Source organism: Grampus griseus, assembly GCF_964374135.1.
Source record: "Grampus griseus genome assembly, chromosome: 8".
NCBI lineage: Eukaryota > Metazoa > Chordata > Mammalia > Artiodactyla > Delphinidae > Grampus > Grampus griseus.
Window position 1 is genome coordinate 3192738 of NC_139002.1, and position 17523 is coordinate 3210260.

At 50.8% G+C, this 17523-nt stretch overlaps 1 protein-coding gene across 4 annotated transcripts in view; it reads right to left on the bottom strand.

The window, feature by feature from the left end:
• Positions 1-17523, bottom strand: part of LOC309826206 (neurotrimin) — a gene marked incomplete at both ends in the record, with an annotated part of 942560 nt that overhangs the window by 187470 nt on the left and 737567 nt on the right. The window lies entirely within an intron of this gene.

The following is a 17523-nucleotide window of genomic DNA, read 5'->3' on the forward strand; positions in this document are numbered from 1 at the left end:
GCTAGACTAAAGGCATTTTCCAAAATCTCAAAATGGTTCGTACATGTAAAAATAGACTTTCTTTCTTTTATTTTTGCATCTGGAGTCCCCAAATTGTGGAAGCTCCCTTCTCTTTTCCTACACTTTCAAATTTCCCAGCTACTCTGGCCAAATCCTCATCAAATCTGTCTGCATTCATTTCCCTCTCTAGCCACAGCGAGTATGTTTTACGGCCTGAGGCTAAATTCACAGACACAGTGTCCTGATCCTGGCTATAATGCTGGAAATAGCAACTCAGCCACGGTAGGTACAGTGTTGCCTCCAACGTAATCATGCTTTTGCAGGGTACCAGGTACTTTCACATCCACCCTGTGTCATGTGATTCTTGCAGCAGATTGGTGAGATAGATGATCTCACCCACCCATTCTCCACTTTAAAGATCAGGCCTCCAGGGTCAGAAATGGTCTGGTGCCTTGCCTCAGGATAGGGAGCTAGGGAGTGATGGAGAGTCAGACCCCTCAGCCAGGTTCTAAGTCCTGGTCCTGGGTGCCCCTCAGGATGTGCAAAGGTGCATTTTTCAGGGACGGTTGCTTCCGCTGAATTCTCCTAATTGTCTGTGACCATAAAAAGCCTGAGAACTGCTGCTGAGTACAGCAGCTTCCCCAGGCAGTCCCTCTCGAGATGTGCTTTCCAGCGCGGTGCATCCTTGCCACGCGTACTTGTGTAAATGTCACACGATCATTGCCGGGCCTCTCAGGCACAGGCAGAAGGGCTTGGTGAGAGGCCCTGTAGGGAAAACTGCTCAACCAGAAACGCCTCTGCTCAGCTGTCCAGCTTGCTTTGCGCTGCTTACTGTGTTTTTTGGACAACAAAGGATAGAAATGATGGGAAACCTGACCAGGGGAGTATTTCTGAAAGCGGGCGTGGACCACTTGCATCAGAATCACAGGAGGTGATTTTGTACCGATTTTCTTGTACTACTGATTCAGAATCTTTGGGAACTCAGAAACATGAATTTCTAACAATACCCCAGCTGGGTCAGACACCCACCACAGTTTGAAAAGCACTGGGGTATACAGCAGGGTATCCAGGACCAGCCGCATACCTTGTGCATCTCAGTGCAAAACGCAAAGGCAGAGTCCTTTGCTCAAGGACTATTAAGAATTTCAAGATGGTGAGAGCTGGGCATTTCACAAGTGCAGGGTCCTGTGCGAATAAACACACACCCTGAAGGGATGTCCCACATTTCTGTGCTTGTAACTCTCTTCGGGATCTTACTTAAATATGTGTCCTGATTTGGAAGGTCTGGGGTGGGGCCCGAGAGTCTGCATTTTTCGTAAGCTCCCAGGAGATGGCAATGCCGATGGCCCCCAGACCATCACTTAAGCAGCATAAAGCTAGAGGGAACTGTATGCACGTGAGGGTTTGAGAAGCACTGAGCTAGCCCTTCACTATGTGAAAGTGTGACCAGAAAACCAGCAGGTCGTCATCGCTGGGGAGCTTGTTTGAAACACAGACTCGGGCCCCACCTCAGATATAATGAACGAATCTGCATTTTCATAAGCTCTCCAGTAACCAGGATGCACATGTGGTCTGGACTGGTCTAGAGTGAACTCCAAGACTTGCTGTTGGCTGTGATAACAATATCCTGAACATACCATGAGACTGAGCAAGAGGTAGGGAAGAGCAGCTGATGCAGGAAGCTGGGCCTCCCTGATGCTGTACTTGCCTTGCACACCTGATGCTCGTCCTCTCAGGCTACCTCACTAAAATGTGGATGTGAGCCACCATGGTGTGAACCCCCTTAAGAACGACACACTCCACAGCTCGCTTTGCTAGCAATGTACCTGGGATGTCATTCATATTCGTGACTTTAAGGGCAGTCACTGCTCCGAATTTTGCTTGGATCCAAGGGGAGGAATTGGTGAAATTCATATTCACAACTGATGTTTCATATTACTATATGCTAGGTATCCTGTGAGTCTATGGTATGTGCTATTTTATCATCTTAAAAAAACTTGGTTGCATTCACTTATTACGGCCAATTTACAGATGAGGTTAACTGAGTCTAAGAAATATTATCCAAATGAACTAAGATCACCCTGCAGAACCAAGATTCAAACCCAGTTTTTGTTTGTTTGCTTATTTTCCCCCAAAGTCAGTGATCTTAAATGTCCTTATCCAGGGCTTCCCAAAAGTCCCTACAACATTTAAATTCAACTATCTGTAAGTCCTGACGAAGTACAGATTGCTGGGCCACTACCTGGTCTGGGGACCCCAGTTTGAGAACCATTAATTTAGACATTTCACTGGTTTCTGGTGACACGAGACCCCAGCGCAAGTGGGCACTAGGAAGTGACTCTCATTTGAAACACTTTTCCACTACTTTACGGGAGAGAACTTTCTTGCAACCAATGTGCCCTGGGAAGCCGGAAGCAGAGTCCCATTTATTTTGTCCTCCGGCAGCTGAAATTTGACCAAACACCAGGTGAGTGGCAGTGGGGCAGGAAATGCTGATCAACAACCTCTAAACTGCTTGAATAATTGTTTCTGATGCCCACAATGGGGGCATTTCACAGCCTCTCGGTGAACACGAGAGGACCGTCCTGGGCTTCCTCGTGAGTGTCTAATGATTGGAAATTGAATGAAACGGAAGTGGTCTCACCACACTGCACCACACTCACAGGGCTAAAGATGTTCATTTGCAGGAGCACTCGTGCTCCGACACGGCCAGTTTCAGCACAGTTATGCGGCCCCTGTGATATACTACACTGAAAAGCTGGCATAGCTTCCGCCCTGGTTTGGGGCGCATCGAAGGTCATGATTAGAGGTCCAAACTGTCATTGCTGGGTATCAGTCTTGCTGTGTCTCCACGGAATTAATGTGGCTTCTGAGAGATGAATCACAAAGGTAACTTGGTGGCCAACTCCTGCCACCTCCTCGTACCTGCCCTCATCTATCCGTCTCATTTACAGAACGATACACAGGAGACAATTCTCCAAGTATTAAAAAAAAAAAAAAGTGGACGTGAGCATAACTGCACTCTCAGGCAGAGCTGATGCTTTGGTTAGTGGGGAGTTGGCGGGGAGACCAGGTGGGAAATTCAGTCAACAGGTTCCCTTTTTCCAGAGACAGCCCTTAGTTCACTTCTACAGAATTACTCCTAAAACACATGTATTTCATGCTATTTCAGCTCCCTCAGGAAGGGGCTCAACTATAAGATTAACTGGAAGTGAGCAAGGTTTCAAACTCAACCCTCCCTAACTAATCCAGATAAGTGTAACAAGACATGGCCACTTGCCACCGAGGAAAGAGTCAAAGGTCAGCCTAAGGCAGGCCAGGAAGAGAAGTGGAGAGTCAGAAAAGATTGGAGATGCCCTGGCCCAACCCTGAAGCTCTCCACCCCTTCCCCCCCACAGTCTTGAGATGCACTAGGCACCCACCCTGAGCATCCTCTCCTCCGTCTGTCCCACCACGTATGCAGAGAACAGAGGAGAAACCTCTGCACACACAGGGCTTCTGGATTGAGCCCTGGAACTCCCCAAACTCCAAACATGTCTCCTCTCAGAGCCTCAATGCCTGACCTCACTTGCATCCACACTCGAGCCAGGGGCCATCAACCTTCCCTATATCTGTAAGCGATCCTCCCCTCCCACAGGGCTGGCGGCTCTCCCCTCCTGCGTGTGGTCCCCACGGACAGCCCACAGCCTGGCCTATGCAACATCCTGACAGAATCCAGACAGAGAGAGAGTGCCTGGGAGGGACGGGCTTGTTTACCATTTCACTGCTGAGCGAGTGTCCTTCTCAGTCTGTCTGTCTGCACCCTGCTCCCTTCCTTGGAGAAGCTGCTTCTTACAGAGAACAGGCCTGTTTGAACACAGGCCGTCAAGGACATCCAGCCTGCACAGATCATCAGTGCATTCTCTTTGATGATGAGAAGCCTCAGGTGTGGCCGACCAGAATGGGACCATCCCCGTGCAGCCACGCCGGAACACGCACCTGAGCACAGTGCACGGTGGAGAGAACCGACACACCTGAAATGTTCTGCAGCTGCGCCGATTGTGCGAAGCTCTAAAAATGCAGCCCTCTGTGCCCTTCATCTCCTGCTGATGAACAGTGGCTTCATTACAGTTGCTGCACTTGTACATAGAGGAGTAGCAAAAAAAAAACGATTAAGCAAGGCCAGGATGAGTGCGGCAGAGATAAAACATGGAAGTGTGGATTCGGGGCCTCGAGCTGCTTTTGGATTTTAGAGGAAAGGAGAAAAAGAGACAGAGACAGAGAGAGAAAGAGGAACCTGGAAACTGGAAGAAAAATAAAGCAGAAGTATCTGCTTGGCACCTTCTAAAGACAGACGAAGAGGGTGCTGAAATAAAGAGGAGGGTGCTTGAAGAAAGAGGGAACAGTTCCGGCTTGGCCTTTCTCAAACGCACCTGCCCGAAGATCTGAGGACTCTAATGGACCAGAACAGCGAGTACTCCAACCATCCCTTCTCTCAAACGGCCCTTTAACTGCCTTTGAAAAGCAACCCATCTCCAGCAACATTTGAGCCTACAGAGAAGTAAGTGTTTCTGCCCTTTGTTGCTCCTGATCACAATCTCCTCTTATCGCTCAGAAATGGTCCCGCGGTCCAGCTGCCCCCTAAGTTTTGTTTCTCTGAGGGTTTGGCTTGTGCCCGGCCCCTCCCCTCAAGCTTCACAGCAAAGCATCACAGGTGGTTGGTTCGGAAGTACTGACACCCAGCTCCACGGAGTTGGCCTGTGCATCTTCCAGGTCTGCTTCTGTGGGAAACCAACAAACAGACAAACCAGGATGCTTCATCACCGGCCTGCGGAAAACTCAGCAAAAACCACCTGTCCCCTGAGCTCTTTGCTGGAGGAGCAGGCTGACCTGGTGGGGTTGCAAACTTTGACCCTGTTGGAATCTAAGCTCGTGTCACTATGTATGAAATTGGCTTGGGTTACCTAGAGACACAAACACTGAACTCACACGATCCACACCGGCCTCACGTCTCTCAACCACTACTGTTTTTGCTTCACATGGAAAATGGGGTGTGTGCTATGGAATCTCTCTTAATCATGAAAATAAGGCCAAGGCTGATCACGCCTCGGTAGAAGCAGGAGAGCTTATGATAGACGGGAAAGGACCAGAGGAAACCTCGGCTGTGTCCATGGTGCCCCGTGAGTCCACACTGCTGGTGGAGGGCAGGGAGGAGGAAAGAGCCAGGCCCTGAAGTCGCGCGGCTGGAACCCAAGTGCCGGCTCTGTTCTGCTGCCTTTCAACAAGTCACCCGACCTCACTGAGTTTCACTTTACTCGCCTGGACCGGAAATAAATTTTCCTCCTGCATGGGGTTAATGGGAAGATTAAACGGAAGTATGCATGTAAACGCATTGCCTGGTATGGAGTAGAAACTCACCAAATAATGGCTCACACAATCTATCACACACACGGCCTTCTCCGATCTACATGTTCATTACATTGCTCAGTAGATGGTAACTCCCAGAAAGGCAAGGGCCATACCTATGTTTCTCATGTGCCTTTATATGTCATATTGAGCACAAAATAAGCACTCAATAAATATCTGTTGACTGATTCATTTTTTTAAATTAAAATCTCCCACGTTTCACAAACTCCTGAGAAATGAAAGGGCAGGAGCCCATGCCCAGTAAAGGCCCAGGCCATGAGTCAGCGCCAACCTGCACTTAGAAACGCGCCCCCTGCACACACACCCCTGCACACATGCTTGCTCTTGGTGGGAATCTGTCACCTTTCACCACTCTAATGTCCTGACGAATCAAGAAGGCCTGGCTGTGTGGACCTCTGAGAAGGGCTCTCGATAAACCCACCCACCCCTCTGCCCGTCCTGTAAGAGCCGAATGACGCGGCACCATCGCGACGCAGACTTGCCAAGTCAGGCGGGCCATGACTCCTCTGAGACGAATGGTGCGCCGCTGAGATCTGTACTGGTGACAAAGCCCAATACTGATTCCAGTGCTGGAGGAGGCTTGGGGCTGTTCAACAGGTCATTTCACATCTGTAAGCTACAGCGCCCAAAGGCCATTTCTTTATTCCATAGCAGGGTGTTACATCCATGTGGTGAGAAAGGAAGAGCTCTGGACCGACTGACGATCCCGGTGAAGGCATCTGGATCCTGTTACGGACCACAGACCAAAGCAGTGGCGCCTTTCTCTCCCTCGGTGACCAGAGCCAGGCAGCACGGGGGGGCGGTTTCTTTCCATTCCCTCCCTTAACGTACCCAAATAGTCCAAACACAGATGAGCGTCTCCTGAGTCCCTGCGTGGGGACCAACGTTTCCCAGGGGAGAGAGCCCAGAAGGGCCGAGAGGTGAGTGGAAATTCACTTTGGACTTCATCTGCCCTTTGACCCTGGGCTCCAGCGCACAATCTCCTGCAAAGCCCCATCTCACCTCCCACCCCACACGCTCCAGATGGGACAGGAACTGGATATACTGGACGGCTTCTCACTGTTTCCAGAGCACACCGTTCACTATCAGAATTCAGGGACCCCCTGTACTGGGAACGCCCTTCCCTATCGTTTATTAGATAAATTCCTATTTCCCTATCAGAGCCAACATTAGATGTTATTTTGTATGCCAACCATATTTCCTCTGCAAATTTTAATCCCCCATGAATGTTCGCTAGACATACTTTATCCTGGTGTGTATTGACGGCAGTCTGTCCATCCCCCATCTACCTGTAATATGCTGGGGGGAGGAGGCATATACCATGTGTTTCTCTATTGCAAGGATTCTTGGTTACTTTCAAGGCAATTTGGGCCTTGTGAGAGTTAAGGTGGCCTTGGAGGTAGGAAGGAGCTTGCTAAGTACAACAGAGCAGGGCACAGCATTTCAGGCGGAGGGAAGGGCACAACAAAAGCACAGTGGAACTGTGAAAGGACACCAGCATATTTGCAGAAGGATAGAAATTTGGTGGGTGCAGAGTGTAAGGCTTTGGTAGAAGAGAAAAGTTAGGCGAGTTGAGGCCAGTGAAGGAGTGTCCTACTCTTTCTGTGCCCCCTCCGTCCACTGCAGACTGACCAGCGTGGGCCACATCAGCTGGCTTCCCGACCTCCGGCCTCCCACTGAGGTCAGCTGATGGGAAGGAGAGGGGAGGCCACAGGCCGTCCACGTCCCTGTCAGAGGTCACAGCTCCTGGCCGGGGTCCTCTGTCCCTGGTGGGAGCTGAGATCTCCTCTTTTCTTCACTTGAGTCCTGGAGGCATTAGCCACTCCCTCCTGTTCCAGCCCCGGGGTCAGGACTAACCCTTGTGGTCTTTCCTGCACTTTGGCTGCACCTTTGATTGAACTCTCCTCCAATTGCCCAGCTTGAGTGTGCCCTCTTCGCCCTGCAGGAACTATTGTGGCACCCGTGTGACAGACTGTCCCCTTTATCCTGAGGACAAGAAGGACCAGAGAACCGAAATGAAGAGCTCTGCAATGGCCACCTGAAAGAATCGCCAAATCACAGAGGACCACAAAGGCACGAGCCTAAGCCCCTCCCCCTTCTACAGTGGGTGGCCCTCCGTGGGAGGCAGGAGTTGGGGAGAAGAAGCCCGGATCCCGGCAGGTGAATCTCTGCTTCTTCTTGTCTGTGTCTCCGATCGATCCTGTCATCCGGTCCTTACAGCTAGACCACGTAAAGCCCACACCTGAGATGGGGTTTCATCCTGGAGGTGGTGGACCAGCTGGCAGGATAGCAGCAGGGGGACGCTGATCAACCCAGACACTGTTTATAGTTACACTTTGGAAACTAAGACTCACTCAGGTAAACTGGGGTTGACGGTGCATACTAGGATGCCCTGTCATGCTGGAAAGGGGGTCTGGGAAGTACCTGGCTCCTCTCGAGCCCAGGGCTGGGGAAGACGTGCCAGCCTGGCAGGCCCTGCGCCTGAGAGGCAGCTCAGACGAAGCATCTGTGTCCCTCCTGGTCCCATCGCTGGGGCTAGTTCCAGATCCAGCTCCCTGTCTGGACACACTGAGTCAAACCTGGATCCTGCCTCCAACGCCCCTCCTTTCATCAAAAAGAGCCCCCTAGAGTGAGGACTTGAAACCCCAGTGTGGGGAGGACCTCAGGGCTTAGGAGGCAAAACCACACCCTGGAGTAGGGAGGGGCGGGTCCAAGGGGACGGCCCCTCCTGTGCGGGGCACGGCTGCAGTCAGCCAGCCCGGCCCCTCGGGGCCCTCGTGTCGTGTCTGTGCTGCTGCCAGGTTTCTGTGCCAAGAGCCCACACCTGCCGCTCTCCCTGGAGCCTGTCTCCAGGCTGTGGTGCCTGGGAATGTGTGCGTTCCCAGTGTGGCGGCAGCGGGCTGGCCGCGGGAGCAGGTGGCCGAGTCTCGCTGCAGGTCCCGTGGGAGCCACCCTCAGGACACCTGCCTGAAACTGAGCCTCCACGTGGCTTCCTGGCTGTCCCCCGCTTCCGTGGTCTCTCGCCGGGGGGCACTCCCTTAAGGAGTCATTTCCACACAAATTCGCATCTCAGGGCCTGCTTCTGGGAGGCTGCAGAGAAGAGCTGGGTACCGGCGGAGTGGGGAGGGAGGGGGGCTGAGAAGAGCCGGCCGCCAGAGGACACGGGGAGCAGGGACCACCCAGGGGCGCCGACGCCACAGCACAGTGGTCAGGGCAATCCAGCCAGGCCAGAGCGCCAAAAGGGACCCCTGCTGGAGGTGTCAGGAGGGTGGCGGTGGAGGAAGGCACGCAGACTGGAAGTCAGGGGAGTGAGCCCTGAGCTCGCCTTGAACTGAACATACATGTGCACGAGCAGAGGGAAGGAAAGGGAGTCCAGAGACGCGGCCGTGGCCACAGGGCCCGTGTTCAGGGTCTGGTCTGACAGACGCAGAGGAAGCCACGGTCACTGTGGAGGCCCCGGAGGGGCTGCTCTCATCCGCGGCCAGTTAGGAAGGTTGGGGCAGCCAGACCGTATCACGAAAACCACACTTGAGGATTTTCAGGATTTCGCGCAGGAGAGAGAAGATCGGGGGGACAGAGACAAGGTGAATGCCGAGGTTTCCCTTCCCAGGAAGGGGTTCCTCCCACAGTGTGTTGGGGCTCATTGCTAGTGTCAGACATCTGACCCAACGCTGTCCTACGGAGACAGGACCTACTGAACCTGGGCCGACAGGAGGGCTGTTCAGGGCGTCGGTGGTCACCGGATCCCTCCTCCTTCCTCAGGCCTGGTCAGCAGCCTTTCCTCTCACAAGGCTCCTATCCCAGGCCCGTCCTTCTCTTTCCCATCACGTGAACTTCACTTCTAGTTGTGAGAAGTGAAGACGTAGATAATTTGAGGTGTGGAAAAATAGGTTTTTTGAATTATTCACTTGTTTGACAAACGTGCATTGAGGATCTATTATGCACCATGCAGGGTGTTAAGCACTTAAGGGGTGTGATACAGGGTGAATAAGACAGACACAGACATTCTGCTCCCGCGGAAGTAGAGCTAAGACAGATCACTATCGAGCATGAGGACTTTTATGAGCGGATACTATGGGGTTTTGTACAGAAAATAAACGGGTGTTGAGGAACCCACCGTGGTCTAAGCGATCAGGGAAGGTATTTTGCTGAGAACTTTGCAGATGGTGTACATTTGCCGCTTGGAGGGACCTGCAAAGTCACCTATAGATATGGACCCTAGAGACACAGACGTACAGCTGCTTCCTTCTTAAGACTATGGCTATGCAGCTGTTTAGTTCAGAAAAGAGTGGGGATGGGAACTTGCATCTCCTGAGTCCTTAACCTGTGTTTTCTGGGGTTGGTGGATTTGAAGAAAGGTTCTCCACTGAGCATTCTGAAAGCTTGACAATGCACCAGGTATCACTCAGATTTTAACATCATCTCTCCCATCTGGAAGCTGCCATGCACTGGTATATTCCACCTACTAGGACCTCAGCTTGCACGTTCACACTGAAGAGAAGCAGTGGCCATGCCCCGAGCTGCTGGCCTGACTTCCACGGAGTCAAGCTAGCTAGGTCCTCGTCTTATTATCTAATCTGCTGTGACAAGCCTGGGTCCCCAGTCCTTCTGTGACTCAGTTTTCCTATGTGTCAAATGGGGAAAAAACTAGTCTGTCCACTCAATCCCTATGGCTGTCAGAGGAAAGTAACACACAAGGGAAAAGTATAAAGGACTCTGGAAGAACAGGGAGGTGTTAACGTTTACTATCTTCTGTGTGAAAATACAGATGTCCCCTCTCTTCAATATTATTTTCCCAGTAACTGAATACATGCCTACATCACCCCGCTCAACATTATACATTTACTTCCTGTGCTGCTACACCGGTGAGGATGCTGTGCTCACTTTTTAGAACAAAACGTCTTCCTTACTGTCTATATTTTAGGGGCTTATCCTACAAAGAAGATCACAGCCACTGAAATGAAAGAAAGCAGGGTACCTGCACAGGCAATTCAGTGACAAACGCTGGATGGACACGAAAAGACGGATGCAGTCTTAACGCTGAAAGCACAGTGCCCAGCCCTGAACCAGAAGAAGCAGAGAGCTCTTGAGAGAGGGGCGCTCTCCGTCCCTCTGGCCACCTCCCCAAGCAGCAACCGGAGCAGGCACAGCCCTGATGGGCGAGGGGGGCTGGGGGAGGAGGCGGCGGGGTGCAGATGCAAAGATGCAGCCGCAGAGTCAGCCCTCTCTTGGCTGGAGCCACATCAGCTGAGCCTAGCGAAGCAACGTCCTTCAACCAACCCTGGGCAAGCAGTTGTGCAAGTCCTTTACAGAACCCCCTGGTGCCTTTGCGATACTCTCTAGTAGCTGGTCTCTGTAGGAAGGGATTCTCACTGTGCTGGAGGAGAGCTCCTTCTTCCCCCGCATAAATTACTCCCTGATCTTGACCCTTCAACAAGCAGCTCAAATCACCCATAATCTCACTCAAGTGGACCCCCTTCTGAATCTAGGCAATGGGGTGGGTGGGGAGATTCCGACCTTACCTCACCTGGACGGCGGCCATGCCGGCCTCTCTTAACCTCCAGCCTCCACCCTCTCCTTCTGCTGGAAGGACCTTTCTAGCAAATCCATTTGAGACTCATTTGTTCCAAAGCCTTCACTGGTGTCCACAGCCCTCCATAGGAAGGGCCAACAGTTCAGAACAGCTCACCAAGATGCCCCATCCTCATCAGACCCATCGCCTTGCACAGAAGCTGTATCACAGGGTACGCCTGCGGGGTTCTTGCAGTTTCCGCAATGTGGATGCTCTCCCGGGACTCCAAACCATGTCCCACGCTGCCCCATCTGTCTCCCCACCTCCTCATCACACACACCTTTCCTTCCAAGGCTCCCTTCCATCTGCCAGGTCTACGCCGACACCCCCAGCCCACAGCACCTCTGTCCCATCACTCTCCAGGCCACACGGCCACTGTGAAGGCAAAGCCTGTACATTTTCTTTATTTTTTTTTAACCCTCAGCCCTGTCACGCCCAGCACGGTACCTAGTCCATCCTTGCATTCAGTCAGTGAATGTCCGCTGCCCGAAGGGAAGGCACACTGTCGGTACACTCTGAGACCAAGCCAAACAGGGAATCTCTCCAACTGTTCTCCATGGTGACTCAGACCATGCTGCCAGGGGCATGCCACATGTGGCACACGGCGAGCCGCACCACCGGAGGTCACCACGTCACAGCTCAGGCTCCACGATAGCTTGCGAAGTGAGAAGGGAGGATGCAGCAGACATCTCATAAGAGTTTTGGGGTGTTTTTGTTAATTAACCAGAAAAATAATAGCTCAAACTTTCCGGTTCACAATAGCATGCAAAATCCTTTCACGAATAATTATATCTCATGGAATCATCAAAACAAAGCCAGAGGCAGAGACACATCTCTAACCTCAGAGCCAGGACCCTAAAACGTGTGATTTCTGGCAAGTCACTTCACCTCTCTGACCCTCAGTTTCCTCGTCTGTGCAAGACAGGCAGCCTCTGTGGGAACCCCAGCATGGCGGGACTCCCCAGGTCCGCTGCCTGAGCCCCCATAACTATTTCCCGTCCTCTGGCAGGCAGGGCTGTCTGACACTCTTAGCTGTCCCTCTCCTTGCCAAGGTGAACAGAGAGGAAGGGTTAGCAGGTTAGAACAGAAAGTGGAGCAAAACTGGGAAGGCAAAAATGCCAATTACTGAAATGCAATAAACGCAAACATGCCTTCACTTCTTACGCAAATTCTTGAGACAAAGAGGGGTACAAGTGCAAAGGAGCACGTTTAGTTTCACCTCTAAGAAGGATCAAATAATGTGAATTAGAATTTAAATGCATTGAGTAGAATCAGCAACATGATGGCTCCTTTGACGGTAATTATCAAGAGAATCACAGAAAGTCGGAGGATGAAAGTGGAGGATCTCCTTCCTTCCACTTGGAGACTGGACTCTTCCAGGCTCCCTGACCTTGTGGCTTTCTCTGCCCTATGCGGTATGTCCTAGCATCTCCTCAACAAAGCTGACCCGTTCTCACCTCTGAGCCTTTGTTTCTTTCCCCACGAATCAACAGAGTCCAGAGGCAGTGGCCCTGCCTTCCAGAGTAAGTCCCTTTTCTTTGTCATCCCTCGGTTCCTTTCTCCTTCTGAGAATGTTTGCTACTAAAACGCATCTCCACTCCTAGAGTCCTAACAGGCTCTGAAATTGGGTTCTTCTAATTAAGACCAGGATGCCCTTTGGTAGTTTTAGCTTCATCAAAACCAGGTTAAAATGTTCAGTGATCAGCAGAACACCCAGAGAGAAAGGGGGTGGCAATACAGTTATGTGCAGGAGCTAAGATTATTCTCAGTGAAAAGCCTGAGTCATTCGGGAACAGGGAGTGGAACAGAGGAAGGAAGGGTCAGGGAAACAGCCACACTGCTGTCTGAGCACTGCCCGCCGCTTCCAGGGATGAAGCCACTCACTTCTGGTACCTCCCATACTCTTTATTGCCTTTCTGTAGAGAGATGCGCCCTCCAATTTGGGATGCCTGGTGGAGAGAGGCAGCTATTGTGTCTGTGCTGAAGCAAAACAAGGATCATAATAACAAAAGTCCAATTTTCATGTACTGGCAAGTCTCCCTTCCATGACTTTGACGAAGAGCAGACAGGATGCTGCAGAGTCATCCAAAGCTGGCCTTGCTTCTAGGTAGGCATAGGAAACCCACCTAAGGTCTGCATTTAGGAGTTCCACCTGAAAATATATTTCTACTGTCTTCAAAATGAGAATAGAAACCCATGTGGTCTAAGCGATTGGGTCAAGTTTCACAGAGTTCTGATATACAGGCTCACTTAGAAACCACAAAGCCGAACTCAGACTCCCGGGGTCTGTTTGCGGCCCCTGTGTTATCTTCCTGGGGGTAAAGTCAGACGCCTTGGATCAATACTCGTGCAAGAGGCTGGAAAAGTGCGTTCTATGTTGGCTCTAAAACTGTCACTGGAGACCCAGCAGTAACAATGCTTCTCACACAATCGTGTGCATTGAACAATGTTGCCCTTTTGAGAAATGCACAGTTTTGGACACCAAGTCCCTCTGTGGTGACCTCTGAACTTCTCTTTTAGAATACATGGCCAAACATGAGACATGGAAGCGACCTAAATGTCCATCGACAGAGGAGTGGATGAAGAAGATGTGGCACATATATGCAATGGACTATTACTCAGCCATAAAAGAAACGAGACTGGGTCATTTGTAGAGACATGGATGAACCTAGAGACTGTCACACAGAGTGAAGTAAGTCAGAAAGAGAAAAGCAAATATCATTTATTAACGCATATATGTGGAATCTAGAAAACTGGTACAGATGAACCGGTTTTCAAGGCAGAAATAAAGACACAGATGTAGAGAACAAACGTATGGACACCAAGGGGGGAAAGCGGGGTGCTGGTGGTGAGATGAACTGGGAGATTGGGACTGACATATATACACTGATGTGTATAAAATAGATAACTATTGAGAACCTGCTGTATAGCACAGGGAACTCCATTGCGCTGTACAGTAGAACACAACACTGTAAAATAACTATACCCCAATTAAAAAAAAAAATACATGGCTAAAGAGATGCTACCTCACTGCCCTCCCCCCGCCCCCATGCTGCTTTGGCAAACTGTACTTTCCCAGGAGCGTTTTGTAAAGAAAAGGCTTCTGTGCCGTCAACACCAACCCATCCCAAGGAAACCTTCCCAGCACTGTCCTTGGTGATCTCCAGCCTCACCAGCTATCTCTATCTATGTGATCTCCTGGCAAGTCAGTTTGGTTGGGTGAACTCCTACACCCACAACTATAACCCACTGGAAGATTTTTTTGTGGTTCCTGTTCCTGTGTGAAGGAGCTCTAAACCTATACAGTGTGGAGCCAGTCAGTCCACACTGGCTGGGGAAGGTCCCTGGAGGGGCAGCTCCTGCCCTTTCGCCCTCTGCAGCCCCTGGGTACTTTCTAAATTCTATTTCTGAGAGAGTGAGCTGGACTTGCAAGAGCTGAGATGTAACACTCTGTATGCATATGCAAAAGACGTTTATTATCTGTAGGACATTGTTTAGAAATTGCTCTACTATTTGATTTGTGATAAGTGATCAGTAAACATGTTTATCAAAGTAAATAAAACCCGTAGAGGACTTCAATTGGATTCACATGCATTAGTGTCTGGGAAACCTGAAAAGCCATCCTAAGAGGACCTGGTGTATCACGTGCCACGTATATCTCCTCTCCACCTCCCTCTCGCCCACCCCCCTGCACTCAGACCTCACCTACAACACTGTCCAGCCTTCTTCCAAGTGCAAACTGCTGGTCACAAGCAGGGGAAAGCGAGGGACTTACGGGTGAGCTTGCCCAAACACAAGAACACCGTTTGTCCACAAAAGCTTGAAAAGAGTGTCAAGCTTTCGGAAGGTCAATTCCTAAGGGAGGATCCTGCTGGGTTCATCACTTCCCGGAAGAAGGGTGGTGCTTGGGCCAGAGCTAGGCTCTGGAACTGCAGACCATAAACGTAAACATCACTAAGCCCGCCAGGATGACACCCTTTCTCCTATTAATAACATCTTCCTCTATTCTGCTCACCCCAGAAAATGAAATGAATGAGGCTTGGCTGCAAGTGTAGGGGAGAATAAAACCCAGGATGGCAATAAATCGGAGTGCAGAGTGGCAGGCGCTGTAATCCGCCAGAATGACGCTCTGGCTCAAGGAAAAGAACCTCTTTGGGGAACCAGTGAAGGGAATCGATGCCCATAAAAGCATCCAAGGCATCAGCAGCAGCAGGCAAAAGAGATACTGTTGACTGGGACATGCAGCAGATTGCAGGTTGTAAAACAAAATAGAAAGTCATTAAGCAGTGGGCAAAGGGCAGGATTGCACGATGCGGATGACATGGGAGACCACGTTATAGGGCACAGGACTCGCCATCAGTCAGAAGGTCAGAACCGCCAAGACTCCGTCTGCACAGCCCTGGATCCCGTACCAAGGCCCTTCTCCATGCACAAATGCGGATAGAGAGACGGTTAGTATTTATTGCCTCTTACGTAATAGGTCTATTTGGAAACACATTGACTGGCTTATCAGGGTATTAATACATCACAGGCATATTGAGCTGTATTCACTTAGGGTTTGGGTTGCTTGAACCAAAGACTTTCCTGGGAAATACGCCAAGGTATGTTTTCTGGAACTAGTCCCCTTTTCTGCCTCATTTCCACTTCTTAATCCAGCAGAGGGCAGAGTCAACCCATAAGACTCAGGCTCCGGGACCCTGTGGGGCAGTTCGATGCAGAAGATGTCCTGGGAGAAGGGGTGAGAAAAGCAAAGACATGAATCAACTCTTCATTCTGTAAGGTGGATGTGGGGATGGCTGCTTCCTAGAACTCTCGGGACAAAAGACTGGGGGTAGGTAGGGCCAAAGAGGAGCCAGTTAAAGCGCCCTAATGTGCCCTGTCTCAGTTTCCCAGCCTGTCTGGGGAGCAGACTCGTGAATCATTTCCATCACAACCCGTAAGTTAAATCACGCTTCATAGCGTGCAGGGAGCACCTCTGATGACAAAGGAGGGGGAGCTGGGAAAGAGACAGGATGGGAGGTTGAGACCAGAGAAAAGCAGAAAAAAAGGCAGGTTCCAAGGACTTCCATCAGCTGCCCTTCGCCTGCCTCTCTCTCTCCTCCCCGTCTGCACAGCTCTTTCTCCCCCTGCATTCCAATGCTCGCCCTCTGTCTCCTTTCTTTTCTCTGGCTGCCTTGGCTACCCTCTCCAGCAACTCTGTCTTGGGAAAAATAAAAGTAAAACCCAAAACAACTCCTGGGGGAAAACGACGGCAGCTGCTTCCTCCCCCTCTGCTGCGCCGCCACCGCGGTCTCTGGGAAGGCAGGCACACAGCCAGCGCTGGGGAGAGCTTTGATTTCCAATCCGATCACTGCATTTTGTCAGCCTCTGCACACACACCGCAAACAGCTCGGCCCCATCTATCACAGAGGAGAAGGGGTGATGGAAGGAATAAAAGAAGGATTCACCTCTGTCTCCCGGAACGAATGGCTGGTGCAGGTGTCTCTGTCCCTGCACCTCGCCACCTCCCCATTGAGAAGTCACCAGCCACAGCTGGGCTGCAGCTCTACTGTCCGTAGTGCTCTAGCACCTACAGATTCCCTCCACCAGATGCTTCTTCTGGGAAGAACGGATGGATTCAGGATGCTCTTGATCTTGGCTGTGTCTGTATTTCTGTTTGCATCCACATACATCCACTCATGTACACAGATGGCCAATCCCCCACTGAAATGGGTCTCCCACCACCCGCTTCATGCAAGAGTGCCTGTGAGGATTCTCGGTGCTTACCACATGTGGTGTTGCACCTTTCCTGGGCTGTGTTCTTCCCTCCGAAGCCTAGACCACCTCTCTCCCTCCCTCCCTCCCTCCCTCCCTCTCTTCCCCCGCCCCGACACACACACACACACACACACACACACACACACACACACACACACACACACACACACACGCTACAGTCTCTTCTCCCTTCATGCACCCTGTGGGTGACTGTGATATGTGACTTAGTCTCACCCTCTCTGGTATCACTGGAAATATCCTTTATTTATTTATCATCACTAAGTTGCCAAAAAATAATTTGCAACCCTACTGCGGACCAGTCAATGTGCTAGGGGCTGGGTACACAAAGGGGAATAGGACAGGGTGCCTGCCTGCTGTGTGGCCAAAGGTAGGGCGTGTTTGGGGCGGTGTTAATGCTTCCGAGCTTGGAGCTTGAAATGCACGTCAGACACACTTGTGGAATTCAAAAAACAAACAAACAAAAACACTGCATTTTATAAATAGACCCCCAACCACAAATTCCAAATAAGTTCCACAGATTTTTTTTTTTTTTTTTTTTTGATACATAAAGCTGTGAACCATTACTGGGAGTGGCTGGAGAGCAGGATTTGGGTAGTAATCAGATGTGTGAAAAGCCTGGACAGGTGAGCAAAGGCACCTTCAAAAGGGTCTTCCATGTCCCTGACCCTGAGGAATCTGAAATTTAACTTATGGTTCAAAGGGTTTCAAACAGGAAGGAAATATGCTCAGATGTGTGGCCCGAGGGCCTCGCTGCCACAGGAGAGCAG